Source organism: Papaver somniferum, unplaced genomic scaffold (genome assembly GCF_003573695.1).
Source record: "Papaver somniferum cultivar HN1 unplaced genomic scaffold, ASM357369v1 unplaced-scaffold_65, whole genome shotgun sequence".
NCBI classification, from domain to species: Eukaryota; Viridiplantae; Streptophyta; class Magnoliopsida; order Ranunculales; family Papaveraceae; genus Papaver; species Papaver somniferum.
The window spans coordinates 3628781-3644702 of NW_020649304.1; the positions used below are offsets into that span (position 1 = coordinate 3628781).

The following is a 15922-nucleotide window of genomic DNA, read 5'->3' on the forward strand; positions in this document are numbered from 1 at the left end:
TAATTGCATTTGTGTGCACTTGTAAAGTGATTTGTTTATTTGGTGCAAGACTATATTGGGGGAGGACCGTTCTTGATATCTTTGGCTTGCTTGGGGGTGTTGTTCTACTCGAAATTAACTATGCATTCTGCAAGTGAGATCAGTTTACTTGATATTTGATGAGAGATAGTTGCTACCAGTATAGAGTAGTTCATACTATCTAAAACAATTGACGAACTACGGTCGTGCTTGATTCCTTCGAGCAACGGAGAGGGTACGTAGGCAACCGCTATGCGGTTCAGCACAAATCCACAAGGTTGTTCATATTATCTGAAAAGGGTTGGTTGCTGCTTCGCAGTTCACATCATCTATTCGGAGATGATTGCAACTTTGGCATAATGTATCATTGGTAAGAGGTAGTTGCAGTATTAGTTGTTCATACTACCTAGTGAAAGATGATTGTTACCATCTCTCATGTTAGGCAACTGGCCGTGTAAATTATTAGAGTTGGCAACTGGCCATCTCCCATTTTTGGGCAATTGGCCCGTGTTAATTTGGCAACTGGCCGTCTGTTATTTTTGGGCAATCGGACCGTGTTAATTTGGCAACTGGTCGTCTGTTATTTTTTGGGCAATTGGCCCGTGTTAATTTGGCAACTGGTCGTATGTTATTTTTTGGGCAATTGGCCCGTGTTAATTTGGCAATTGGCCGTCTGTTATTTTTGGGCAATTGGCCCGTGTTAATTTGGCAACTGGCCGTCTGTTATTTTTGGGCAATTGGCCCGTGTTAATTTGGCAACTGGCCGTTTGTTATTTTTTGGGCAATTGGCCCGTGCTAATTTGGCAATTGGCCGTCTGTTATTTCTTGGGCAATTGGCCCGTGTTAATTTGGAAGTTGGTCGTCTGTTATTTTTGGGCGATTGGCCAGTGTTAATTTGGCAACTGGCCGTTTGTTACTTTTGGGCAATTGGCCCGTATTAATTTTGGCAACTGGCCGTGTGTTAAGTTATGGGGTTGGCAACTGGCCAAATTTTTATTTTAGGCTATTGGCCGACTCGTATATTTAATTTTTGGAAATTGGATCCCTTGTGGAATTCTATGAGTATTATGGTATGGGACATATGCTCATAGAATTCTAACCTTGAGACTAATGAAATTTCTACTGTGCGCAGGATCACGAAAGAACAATTTTTTTACTTGAGTGGCGTGTTAGGGAGTCGGAGCTTGCCAAGCAGGCCGAAACCCGGTTCCTTGAAAGTCCAGATTCTCTGGTCCATCATAGTTCAAGCCCAAAGTGACTTCATTTCTTCAGCCCGATAAAGCAAAGGAGCTTCGATATACTTCAGTTACTCTATTTGTAACTAGCATAATGTTGAATTACTGTTAATTGTCGATGTTCATATTTGTGTATCAGAATTATTCTTGAGATTTCTTTCAAATCGCGGGTTTGAAATCTTCTTTGAGTAATGTATGTCCAAAATTATTTTAATCAATGAATTTAATAAAGTGTATCCAACAAAGAAATCCGATGAGAATATTGTATCCAAAACGTTATAAAACAATTGAAATTGGGGGTTGATTCCAACATAACCATTTTTAGTGGAGTACGGATACATAAGATAGATAGTTAAAACGGTAGAATTGAAACATAAGATGTTAAAAGATGAATAATTTTTCTTTCACATTTTGTGTGTCTGATTTAAAAAATTACGTAAATGTTCATAAAGAAACTTTAAAATGGGGAGAAAATTTAAAAATTATGTCTTTCAAAAAATTATGGGCGGTTATGCCGGTTGATGCTCAAAAGTTTACCAAAGAATCTTGAACTGTCAAAAGAGTATAATCTATAAACATTGAAAAGTAAAGCATGAAATTATAAGATTGTTTCTGAGTTAACCGAGCTTTGGCTAAATTATTTTGCATTTGAATCCCTTTGTTTCGTTTCAGTTTGCCAACCTAAATCACTATGATAATTGTTTTTGGATGAGTACACATGATAGGATTCAAGAATCTAAGTTAACCCATTTGCTCCGTTCAGTTTTAGTAAATTATCATCAGGAGCTGGACCTGAGAGGCCAATCTCTTGGCAGTATAACCGTCACTTCATCAATTTGTTGACAAATGATAACGTCTTGCATTTGTATAGATATAATTTTTACTTTTGACATTTTTCTCAAAAGTAAGAGTATTACTATCTAATCGGGGATTCCATATAATATATCATCTTACCATTACGATTCTAGTCGAGTTATACCATGTGTTATTTTCATGAGGGCTTCTCGTTAGTACCATCAAACCTTGGTGTAAGAAATCTCTATTCCCCATTTACAAATGCTGCCAAAGAAGGTATTGTGTTTACGTTATAGTTCATATCAATTTCAGTACATATAATTCAGAAAAGGAAACATCTCTAATAATTTGCAAAATATTGTGTTTACAGTACAACATATCAATTTAAGCAACTATGTTGTATATCATATATGGTGCCCGTCGGAAGATGAATCTACCGCATGGGCTACTCATTGTATCTTATTACCGTCTGTACTGCTGTATGAAAAGACATTATTGAATCCATCAAAAAGATATTGGAGTTGTCGTCCATAACAGACACATCCTGCTGTCCACATTTTCAACAGTGCCATACATTTTGTCGTTCCTATGGTTTTGGTCTTAAACTGGTGAGAAGACCATGTTTTGGAATAAGCCGAAAGGAAACTTATATATCAGCAAACAACAATGTAAATAGAATAACTCATCAGTATATACCATATAGGCATATACACTTCTTGTACCTCAAAATAATTGTAACAAATGCAAGCTTAGATTCGTTTCTGGAAAATATTTGCAATCATCAACCCACCCAAAATCGAAGAAGTAATAATTTGGAATTGCATTTCAATCTCTTCTTCATCGTGTAGCAAGTAGCAGGCATTCATATTAACATTACCTTTATGTCGATGATTATCACAATTCACAAAGAGATTGAAATAGCCAGTCGCACGCTGATAATCTTACAGACTATTAAGCAAATTAAGACAACATACAGGAAGAAAATATCAGATGCGCGGAAAATAATAATATTAGTAAGCAAAAAATAAAAGCTACTTTGACATTGATCTTAAACAACACAGTGGCATACTGGTCATTATTTTTGTTAGTGCAATGTAGTTGCTGACAACTCCAAATTATATCAAAGTAAGACATACATAACAGAACAAAAAAGACAGGATAAGCTCACTATCGACATATGCTAAAGGAGCATCGTACTACCATACTTAGTAAGAAATGGAAATCAATACAGTATATTTGAATTACTCTCATAATGTATGGTTACTTGCTGAAATCTGGATGCCTGAGAGGCTAATTAGAATCTAGTCTAGCTTTGGTGTACGAAGAATTTCCTTCAATTGTCTGTACACGTTTTCTAACAACAACAAAATCACAGTTACCTCCAATAGTATATGACAAACAACGCCATTCGTGGTACAAACTAAGTAACAAATCGCCATAATGATCTAACAATCCTAGCAAAGCTTGTTTCAATTAAACAACAATTCACCGTCAATACCTACAACTTAAAGCTCTAACAACAACAACATCAAGTTCAAAACCACCCAAAAGAAAAACGACCAATTTGATTATTAAAATAATTTGATGGAGCTAACCAACTGGGAAACGTAACTTATTCCAGCTCGTTGTCGCTGAGAATTCTCGGGCATCAAGAAAAAAAATTCTAGGAAGGAGAATTAGTTATAGACAAACCATAATGACATAACCAACTGTTTGTTAGTCCTGTTCATAAGAAGAAACTTTGCGTACTGATTTTAGACAAAACTTCCATGCTCACTGATTTTTAACTGACGGGTCTTGGGTTGAAATAACAAATGGAAATATGGAAGTATTAAATTCACCTCAATATCTATGGAGGAAACATTGTCATTAAACATCAACGCAGAGGATAGCGGTACTTGTGCTAAGCTCTTTCAGATTTTTAACCGAAGTTGGGTTAGTATTTATATTTCTAATAACAAATTCTTCTAAGAGCAGTGAAATCAATTAGACTTACAAATAGTAACACACTTCAGCTAATAGTTGTAATTCTTTCATCTTCATTGATCAAGCCTGAAAGTAAAGCATTGAAAGCTTCATCATTTTCGTGTTATGCTGAAACTTGTAATAGTTTTGCGTCTTTTCTACGTCCTTGCATTTCTAATAAGACCAAAAAGATAAGTACGTCGGTACTCAAACAACACAATAATAACAAGTATCAGCAAAACCCAATCCACCAACTGCAATAAAGTATGTAAAAAATTCAAACCTTATCTATGAGTTACCCGGATGAAGAGATATTCTCATAATTCGTATACAGTAGACACTTAGGGTACTACGGATATCTATTTGGAAGATGATTTTGCAGTATTAATTTTTATTGGTTTTATAGATTGCAAAAATACATAACTATTTGATCATAGCAAAACCAAATACCTAGCTTGATATGCTCACCCGCCTGTTGTTTTATTGCTTGCACAGACCCTTCACTGTGAATTTTAATAATCCTTTACGATTTTTTCATGTTGTTGTTCCTTCTCGCTCAAACGACGCCGACATTGAACCTTCACTTTCTGAAACTGAAAACCGCAGCCACTCTTTAGTAGACACTTAGGGTACTATTGATATCTATTTCAAAAACACTAAATACTTTTTGCTATAGAAAAGCGGAAAATGTAAGAGTAACATAATAGCAGAAGTTTGCAAGATGGTAAAAAAATACTTTACTTAATTGGAGATCCATTAAGTTTAAAATGTAAGTGTGCTAAGGACTTCAAGAAAGTAGAAATGAACTATTTATTTGAATTGGAACGCTACTTAAATGAAGTACTCTGATTTACTACCCTGCTAGTCAGTATTTATCATACATGATTGCAGACCCTAGTCTCTAGAGCATCAAGTTGTGTTTATATATGATTGTATCAGTGGGGATGATTTTAAATCAATCAAGTCAAACCAAAAATTAATAAGTAGAAGTCTGGCAGCGGTAACACCTAAAAGCGGTTAAAGCCAAGTACTCACCAAGACCTGGGAATTTGATTTAGAGGCACTATCACCCACATCAACACTTGAAGTCATCCAACACTCGTGGGAAGAGTCTTATTTAAGTGAACGCGGAGAAATCTTAGCTACACCCCCCTTCTGGCTCACATATGGATACCGTCCTGTTTAGGCGGTGTTCCAGAGGTTGTGTACTTTCAGCTGGCTTATTACCGAACTCTGAACTCTCCCTCTTTCAATTTTTGAACACCATCTCTTGATTCCAAGTTTCTAGAAGTTTGCAAGCGTCATCATTCTAATCCAAAAAGGATATCACAACACAATTAGTTCAGAATAATTTTCAAAATAACTTCCACCCAAATCTATAACGATGCCTTAACTCAAACAGTTCCTAGTTCACAGTCAACTACCTTGACGATCACATATTTTAGCACATGAAGAAATACAGAATTTCAGAAACAATCTTGACTTATTTGCTTAGTAAATTCCTTGAATGAATTGATTCTTTAACTTACAACAGTTTGATTTGTTCTTTCTAATTATTTGTTTAATATATAGTTCTCATCTCACCTGAAATATAGTTTAATCTTGAATGTATATACTACCTATAATGTATATAAAAACATCGTACCTTAAATCATCAAATCATCAACGTTGGAGTGAATTTTTTGTTCAAGAATCCAATAAAGATTTGTATGAATATGCATCTGGCAACTCTACATGAATTCTCCACACCCCCTTTATGAAGACCTGCAATGACCAAAGTCAGGAAAAGAAATCATTTGAAAAAATTTCTTAAGGCATTTTATTTCAGGTGTACATCCAAGGTAGTACACGAAAAATCATGCATTAAAAATGTATATACATTCAAAAATTAGGCCTTATAAACTACAACAACAATGGAACTTCAACACACGAGAGATGAAACAAAACGTGGAATAAAAAAGTTAAAAAAAAACTCTCGGTTCTTATCTGGCGACAAGTCAAACGAAAAAGTCAACATTAGTCAACGTAGTCAAACTTCAATTCATGTTCAATTTCCCTTTGATTTTTTTTTTATTCCTCATCTTTTTCTTTGATTGTATCTTGATTGATTTTTTCCCTTCTTCTTTTCCCCCCTTGTTTTCGTTTTAATCTATTTTTAGTTCATCTTTATGCTTCTTCTTCTTTAACCTAATTTTAACAAAATTTCACTCATTTTGATGTAATCGAATCTCTCAATTAATTGGGTTTCTTATCTTGTTTGTTGTTTGATTCTGATTCATCGTTTGCTGTTATTAATGTGAGTTTTTGTTTTCTTGTGTTTTTCCTGCAGTGTTACGCAGTATTGAAGACGTGTTGTCTGTATCAGTGACTGCAACAATGTCTCCCACCTTCAGTTGGCTCAATTTTCAGTGGTTACAGGTCTGTTGGCTTATCTTATATGCAGTGGTGCATCATTATAATCATACTATATGGCTCTTGTTCTTATTTGATACTTGGTATTTGAAGATTGGTTATGGAAACTTTAATTGTTGGTATCTCAATCCTTATGCTTCTGGTTCAACACCTGCTGCTAACTGGTATTACTCACCTTCTCTAGCTTCAATACTTTTTAATGCTTATCATCGACATAATATCCTCTTAGTTACACCTACCTGTTGTTGGTTCTTTGAGTTCTTATCCACTCTTACTATAAATACTATTCAAGCCATTGTTTTTCTTCTATCCTTAAAAACCATCTTTCTACACCTTAATTCAACTTTCTTCTGATATATGATAACATTAATAACATCTCTCAACATACGGAGGATATTTCTTTAGGAAGTGCTCCTTCTAAAGCTCGGGTTGTTACTCACTCTACTACTGCTTTATCTCAAGGCATCAAAGACTGGAATATTTTTTTTGCTGGTAAGATTTTTTCTCCTGGTATCATGTTGTGGCAGAACGCAGAAAAAGATGCTAGGTTTATTTGGCCTCACCTGAAACGTAATAATAAATGGCAACTAATGGTTAGAGCTCTTGATCTAACATCTTTGCGATTAGATTTTATACAACTGAAGATAAAGATGCAATTTTGTATGGAGGTGCCTAGAATTTTAATGGTTACCTAGTAGTGCTTAGAGATTGGAACCCTTCTTATCCTTATCAACACCTGAATTTTGACACTTCACCTTTCTGGTTGGAATACAAAAATCTCCTCCCTGAGTTCACCTATCCTGAAATTTTAAAGCTTTTTGGTGATATTGTTGGAGAAACTATTCTAGTTGAGCCTGATGGAGTTCATCCTTCTACTTCTACAAAATTCAGATCTTTGATTATGATGCGTGTCTCCACTCCTATGTTGAAAGGTATTCATGCTGCTAATGTTGCAGGCGTCTCTCGCTGGGTGGGATTCTTTTTTGAGAAGCAACCATACAATCTTTGTCCTGAATGTCGCGTTCCAGATCATGATTCTGACTTGTGTGGTGGCAGAAAGACTAGACGTATCAACACGGAAAGCACTATTAGAAATTTGGGCCTTGCTGTTGAACAAGTGGTCTTGCCTGTTAGAAATCCAGAAGAACTAGCTAATTTGTATATGCAACATGGTCACTAGAGAAGATCAAATCTTAGAGAACCTGTTTCACTTGAGTCTTCCCCTCTTAATGGTATGCTTTTATCCTACTTTACGGCTACTGATTCTCAATCAAACTCATCTATTGCACCTGATGACAGAGTTTTACCTCATCCTAATTCGACTATGGTTGTTACAAATGTTGGTTCTAGCAGTCGTACTTTTGTTCGTCGTAAAAGATGTCGTAATCTCAGCACTGTAGTCCTTTCATATGATGACCAAGCTTCTACTAGTCAACCTCGAAATGTTGTTACTCAGAATCTTACAGCTCTTCCTCCTGTTAACCATGATAACCAAGGTAATGAAACTACTGATGAGCCATTTTGGGGTAATTTGGAGCCAACTGCTAGAGACATTGCTGCAACGAATCAATTTCTGAATCGTAATGTCACTAATGATGGACAACAGGTTCATTTTCTTCACTGTTTAATTGAACTTCTTATTTTGATCTGTTTTTTTTTTATCCTCTTTTCTGTCTTTTTTTGTCTGTAACCATGAAAGTTCATGGAATTGCCAAGGTTTCGGCAATCCTTCTACGAGGGATTATTTGCATCTTTGCATTAGCAAACATAACCCATATATTTTCTTTCTTTCGGAAACCAAAAACCAGAATTATAGTATGCATTTCTATATACAACAATTTAGATATCCTAATTATTGGTGTGCTTCTCCGGTTGGTCTGTCTGGTGGTAACTTAATTGCATGGAAACAAGGCATTGATCTTAACATTATGCATACTACTAGACACACTATTCATGCATTAGTACACTCTAACAATCATCATTCTTACATTTTATTAAGTTGTATGTATGGTGCTCGTGATCCTATTGAAAGCCAAGAAAAATGGAATTATCATTTACGGATGCAACCTCATGTTGATCTTCCCTGGATTCTGATTGGAGACTTAAATTTTACAATATCTGATTCAGAAACAATCTCTTCACATGCTTCTCTTCATCAAAATTCTCGTATGATTAGGCATATTATCCAGCAACTAGGCTTAATTGATTTGGGCTTTTCTGGTCATTCAACTACTTGGTCTAATAATATAACTGATAGTGATTATACTGCTACAAGGTTAGACAGCGCATTAGTTAATGTTTTGTGGTTGAATAACTACTCTACAACATTTTTACAGCACCTTCCTCATGTTGCGTCGGATCATTCACCTATTCTCCTATCTACTTCCCCTGATACGGGTCAGATAAATAGCCCTTTTCGTTTATACAGATGCTGGTTTTCTCATACTTTATGTTCTGAAACCATAAGCAACAGTTGGTCACAAACTTTCTTAGGATCACCATCTTTTCAGTTTACCTAAAAACTAAAATTCACTAGACATCAATTGCTTTTGTGGAAAAGACATTCCTTTGGTAATATTGAGTCCGACATTCAGAACATTCATCATCAGCTTAATCTTTGTTATAATCAGAATCTACCAACCACTCATCCAGATGTTTGTAATCTAACTAATGAACTTCAACAGTGGTTACATATTCAGAAGGATTATTTCAGGCAAAAAGCAGGAATTCATACCTATGATGCTGAGAGAAATACCTCCTTTTTTCACTCTCAAGCAAATTATAACAAAAAAAGGAACCAAATATCTGCAATAAAGGATTCCTTGGTCTTGTGGTATGATACAAAAAAAGATATTGAGAATACTCTTCTTCGACATTTTTCTACAATCTCGACTACTACTAAGCCTTCTTTGGATGATTCTTTGTTGTCTCATTTTCAAAAATGCATTACAGATACAGATAATTCTAATCTTCTTCTAGTTCCATCTGCAAAGGAAATCAAAGATGTTGTTTTCCAGATCAAACCGTGGGCATCTTCGGGAAAGGATGACTTTCAGGCAGGATTTTATCAACATTGTTGGAATACAGTTGGCGCGAAGGTAATATCAATGGTTCAACACTTTTTCATTCATAATTTCATGCTAAAAGAGATTAATCATACTTACCAAATTCATATACCTAAAACCTCTCACCCTCAATCTCCTAATGATTATAGACCAATCAGCTTGTGTAATGTTAGCTACAAAATTATTTCAAAACTGATTGCAAACAGAGTAAAGCCCCTCTTGCCAATGTGCTTACATTTCAGGTAGACACATTCAAAACAATGTCATCATGGCACATGAACTTATCCATACAATGAAACAGAATAGAAAAGGTAAAATTTCATATATTAGACTTAAATTGGACATGTCTAAGGCATTCGAAAGATTGGAATGACCCTTTCTTTTTGATATTATTCTCCGTCTTGGTTTTCATAAGGACTGGATTCATCTTGTTCAACAGTATGTTACTACTTCAAGGATTTCTCTTCTCATTAATGGATGTCCTTCGTCTTCTTTCCCTCCTTCTCGTGGAATTCGACAAGGTGATCCTTTATCACCTTATCGTTTCCTCTTTGTTATGGAAGCTTTCTCAAGAATCATTCAATCTCAGATTTTGGAAGGTAATTTGAAAGGTATTAAAGTTGTGAAACACAGTTTGGAGGTTAGTCATTTATTTTTTGTCGATGATTGTTTACTTTTCCTAGAAGCTTCTCCGACACATCTTCTAAATTTTCAAACTGTTCTTAACCAGTTTAGTATTGCTTCGGGCAAGTTTTCAATTTGCAGAAATCAACAATCTTTTTTAGAAAAAATGTCTCCCCTGCTCACAAAATTCAGTTCTCAATTATTCTTCAAATGAAGACTATGGGACTCAGCGAGAAGTATTTGGGTATTTCACTTAATCTGCATCGATCAAGAACTCAGAATTGTCGACCTATATTGGATCACATGAACGCAAAGCTGCAAGGTTGGGGTAGTAAAATCATAAATCAAGCTGGTAAGACTACTCAGCTTAATTATGTTTTAAGTACTATGAGTTCTTATCATATGCAAGTACTCAAACTTCCTGATTCAACTATTCAATAAATGGATCGTATCCAAAGAAATTACTGGCGGAACACTTCTCTGAATCATAACAACAGACACTTCATATCTTGGAATACAATGCATCTTCCTAAAAGATTTGGAGGATTAGGTTTAAAAAATTTAACCCATTATAACTCTGCTAATTTGGCGAAATTGGCCTGGAATTTAATTCATAACTCTACAGAACCTTGGGCATGCTTATTAAAATATAAATACTTTCCTTATCATGATTTGAAGTACGAACCTCCTCTAGTTAATAAGAAATCAACTTGGATTTGGAAAAGTATTGCACATGGTGTTCAAATAGTTCAACAATACAGTAAGTGCCAAGTTGGAAAAGGAAATTCAATTAACATTTGGAAGCATGATAGGATCCTGGGAGAACCCTATATGTGATAACCGCAATCGCACGGTGTCTAACTAGTAGACAGAGGCAAGTATGGGTCGTTCCCACAAGGAACGGTGGAAATATCAACAATCAGTATTCCTAATTAACTAACCAGAAATGATGTTTTGGGATTTTTGAAAGAATATAAACAAAAAAAATAAATTAAACTAATAAAACTAATCCAAAGAAATAATCGGTAACCAGGGTTTATAGTTTCCACCACTATTTCTATTCAATTACTGAAATGAAACATAACTCCTGAATATTTGTATATTGTCCGTTCTATCGACATCACCTATTATAAGTATTAGAATCGCAAATATCATCGGGACACCCTAAGCATGGCACATCAAAAGATTAAACCCAAGCATGCACCATCAAATTGCGTTAGCGAGAAAATTATACGAAACTAAATTTAGGTTCACAAATAATACCTGGCCATTCTTCTTCCATACTGGTCATCATTAGTCTGTTGTAAATCACAACGCAAACCAATGCCCAGTCCGAACACAGGCCATGTAATTCAGATTCCTTACTGATTTCAGCCTCAACAACAATTACTCGGTCCACCAACTGAACTTCATCACCTCTGTCCATCTGCATGCAGTCGACTGAATCTCCACAAAAAACATCCATACAAACCCACCATTCTCTGTCACCAACTCCTCAATATGAACCTGATGCACTGATGTCTCTTGACTGAGAACTAGACTCCATCGCCAAAGAGAGAATCACAATCAAGAGCACATTCTTCTTCTGCCATTTATACTTCTCTGTACATTTCAATCTCGCACCATGAAGAAAAACTGCAGCTGCTTGGAGAAAAATGATTCCTTCCCCCGTTTAACATTCTCTGATAACCACGAAAGAAATGTGGTAGGAAATATGACACATGGCCTTCTTTATTTTCATCAGTATATGAACAATTAAGTTCAGTCACCACCAGTAGTTCACGTGCTTGGCACTGCATCTCGAGCCATGAGATGGCTTTGTTGGTCCGGTTACTATGGCAAACCATCAACTCTTTGAATATTGGTTCCATTTCGTTGCACATGCCAATCGAACTTCATTTAATTTCTCATTTAAGCCGTTTATCCTTTCATTAATCGAATTCATTTGTACTTTCTGCAAAAGCACTAAAATAATATTATTAGTTAAAATATCGAGTCCTAACTAATATAAATATGGGTATAAAATATAGCACATACGTTCTTATCAACACCCCCATACTTATATTTTGCTAGTCCTCGAGCAAAACAAAAATTATATCCACTACACAGCTGAATATGGAGAGACGTCTGCTAAACAGCTAGACGGATCCACTAAACAGTGGATAGAGATGTCTGCTAAACAGCTAGACAGAAAGACCCGCTAAACAGCTGATCATATCATGCAATATTTTTTTAAAGACCCGCTAAACAGCTGGTCATAATATGCATTTTTTTTTAATTTTTTTAAGACCCGCTAAACAGCTGGTCATAACTTCTTTTTTGTTTGAAGAAAAATGAGAACCTAGAAAAAATTAAAATGCATAACCACTCCCCACACTTAAAAATTACATTGTCCTTAATTTAATTGAGTCATCCAACGTAAAAATTAAGATGGGAAATGTAATGCAAAAAGAAAACAAATAAACAAAAGATAGAGAAAAGAAAACAAATCTGATGGGTTGACTCCCATAGTCTGCTTGCAGAATATCAAACAAGGTGATGATACACCAAAGTAAACTGCGGAGCATATATATAAAGTCTGAAAAGTTGGGGATCAATCCAATAAATCAGGTCAGCTGTGAAAATGAACCTGCAAAACGATAAACCTCCAAAAACAAGTGTAAATCCTTTCCCAATAGAAAATTGTCCTTAGTCGATATAAGTAAATCATTAGTATCTATTTGGGAAACATGCTCTAAATCAGGCTCAAGATCTGCTGAAATAACTTCCGTCGACACAATATCTTCACTAGAAACCAATTAACAATGTCAAAAGGAATCGAACCATCAAACTCAACATAATGATCTAAACATGGATCTACAGGTTCAAGATTATCAATATCAATAACTCCTAAATCTAGTTCTAAGTCCGCGGAAATAACTTCCTTGTTGAGTTACCTTGAGTAACCATTGGAGGACACAATGCATTGACAATATCAATAATCATAGGGTCATCGGAATCAGAAAAGTGGGCTAAACAAACAGATAAAGGCTCAAAATCATCGACACAAGTTATCTGACCAATATCAATATGTTCAACATTCACATCAGCATTCAGAAAATCACTAGATGGATCAGAAAAACAAGAGCACAATGGAGCAACAATATCATGAATAATCACCTCATTGTTATCTGCAACTAAGTGACTTATAGGAAACTCATTATTTGAATGATTAGAAAATATCTCATTATGCACGTCTACTGTATCTAAGTCATCAGACTCAACAATAGTATCTTTTGTATAAATATGTTCTTCTAAATCATCATTATCTGAATAAATGGCGTCTCTAACACAACTCTCGTCCTTTTGAATAGACAAATAGTCAGTTAAATGATCATGAGTTGGGTAACATACAATAGATTCAGATATTATATCGGTATCATAATTCCTAAATTCACTTCTAGTGTCAAGTTCATTTTCACCCTCATGGTATTGGGCTTGATACTCATCTAAATAACCACCCATAGCGAAATTACGTGGATTCCAAGTTCCATACATGAGACGATTATAAGCAAGAACTTCCTTATACCGTGACCCATACTTATATTCACCAAGCGTCATAGACGACGTCTCGCGCAAAGCATTCATGGTTCTTGAAAAGGCTCCTGAAATAAAATTATGAAGCACAAAACAAATCAAAAGGAAAAAAAAATCCTTAAAAAAAATATATATATTGTACAAAGAATAAAAATAAAAAGATATTTACAAAATCAAAAATATCAATCACAATATTCCACAACCGCTCCCCGGCAGCGGCGCCAAAAATTGATAGGATCCTGGGAGAACCCTATATGTGATAACCGCAATCGCACGATGTCTAACTAGTAGACAGAGGCAAGTACGGGTCGTTCCCACAAGGAACGGTGGAAATATCAATAATCAGTATTCCTAATTAACTAACCAGAAATGATGTTTTGGGATTTTTGAAAGAATATAAACAAAAAAAAATTAAACTAATAAAACGAATCCAAAGAAAGAATCGGTAACCAGGGTTTATAGTATCCACCACTATTTCTATTCAGTTACTAAAATGAAACATAACTCCTGAATATTTGTTTATTGTTCGTTCTATCGACATCACCTATTATAAGTATTAGAATCGCAAATATCACCGGGACACCCTAAGCATGGCACTTCAAAATATTAAACCCAAGCATGCACCATCAAATTGCGTTAACGAGAAAATTATACGAAACTAAATTTAGGTTCACAAATAATACCTGGCCATTCTTCTTCCATACTGGTCATCATTAGTCTGCTGTAAATCACAACACAAACTAATGCCCAGTCCGAACACAGGCCATGTAATTCAGATTTTGTACTGATTTCAGCCTCAACAACAATTACTCGGTCCACCAACTGAACTTCATCACCTCTGTCCATCTGCATGCAGTCGACTGAATCTCCACCAAAAACATCCATACAAGTTCACTATTCTCTGTCACCAACTCCTCAATATGAACCCGATGCACTGATGTCTCTTGACTGAGAACTAGACTCCATCGCCAAAGAGAAAATGACAATCAAGAGCACATACTTCTTCTGCCATTTATACTTCTCTGTACATTTTAATCTCGCACCATGAAGAAAAACTGCAGCTGCTTGGAGAAAAATGATGCCTTCCCCCCGTTTAACATTCTCTGATAACCACGAAAGAAATGTGGTAGGAAAGATGACACGTGGCCTTCTTTATTTTCATCAGTATATGAACAATTAAGTTCAATCACCAGTAGTTGACGTGCTTGGCACTGCATCTCGAGCCATGAGATGGCTTTGTTAGTCCGGTTACTATGGCAAACCATCAACTCTTTGAATATTGGTTCCATTTCGTTGCACATGCCAATCGAACTCCAGTTAATTTCTCATTTAAGTCGTTTATCCTTTCATTGATCGAATTCATTTGTACTTTCTGCAAAAGCACTAAAATAATATTATTAGTTAAAATATCGAGTCCTAATTAATATAAATATGGGTATAAAATGTAGCACATACGTGCTTATCAAAGCATAACTGGATTCCCAGTAAAACATCTGCTTTATACAAATGGGATGATTTAAGTACTAATGATATTCAGTGGGTTTCTCAGCTTTTTATTTCAGGTACCTCTCATTGGAATATACCTCTGCTACACAAGCTTTTTACACCTCTTCAGGTACATTCTATCTTGACCATTCCCATTGAATTGCAACATGAAGACACTTTGGTGTGGCCGCTTACATCAACTGGTAATTTTACAACAGAATCTGCATACAACCATTTATGTAGTATCGATTCAACACCTTCAACTTATACTTTCAATACCATTTTTGGTTAAAATTCTGGAAGCTACACATGCCTTACAAATTGCATATTTTCTTTTGGAAGCTCATTCACAATGCTTTACCTGTTAAGGCAAATTTACATCATGTTGATTTAACTGACAAGAGTTGTATACTTTGTTCTGCAACCCATATTGAAGATATCAATCATTTGTTCTTCCATTGTCCTTTCGCAAAAATTATATGGAGAGCTTGTCTGCCTCAACATTATCATTATCTTCAGCAGTTTCAAACCCTTAATGACTGGTTTGCTTCTTGGACTTATCTACATGCAGCAATCAATTTTACTTCTGATGCTCCCTGTATCCATGATGTCACAGCAATCCTTTGGCATATCTGGAAGTTCAGATGTCAAGTTCTTTTTCAACAGTCAGCAATTAATATTTATTATGTGTTATACCCTCTTTTGAAGTACTTATCTGATATTGCAAATTCTGATTCAGCATCTCAT

General features: G+C 35.4%; 1 long non-coding RNA gene across 1 annotated transcript; it reads right to left on the bottom strand.

Moving 5' to 3' along the window:
• Nucleotides 1–3787: 3787 nt before the first annotated feature.
• On the bottom strand, nt 3788–11744 carry LOC113343770. Its single transcript, XR_003357392.1, has 4 exons — nt 11378–11744; nt 5659–5777; nt 5049–5322; nt 3788–4606 (listed from the first exon to the last, which is right to left on the bottom strand). It is a non-coding gene; the product is annotated as an uncharacterized LOC113343770 (long non-coding RNA).
• Between the last annotated feature and the right edge of the window lie 4178 nt (nt 11745–15922).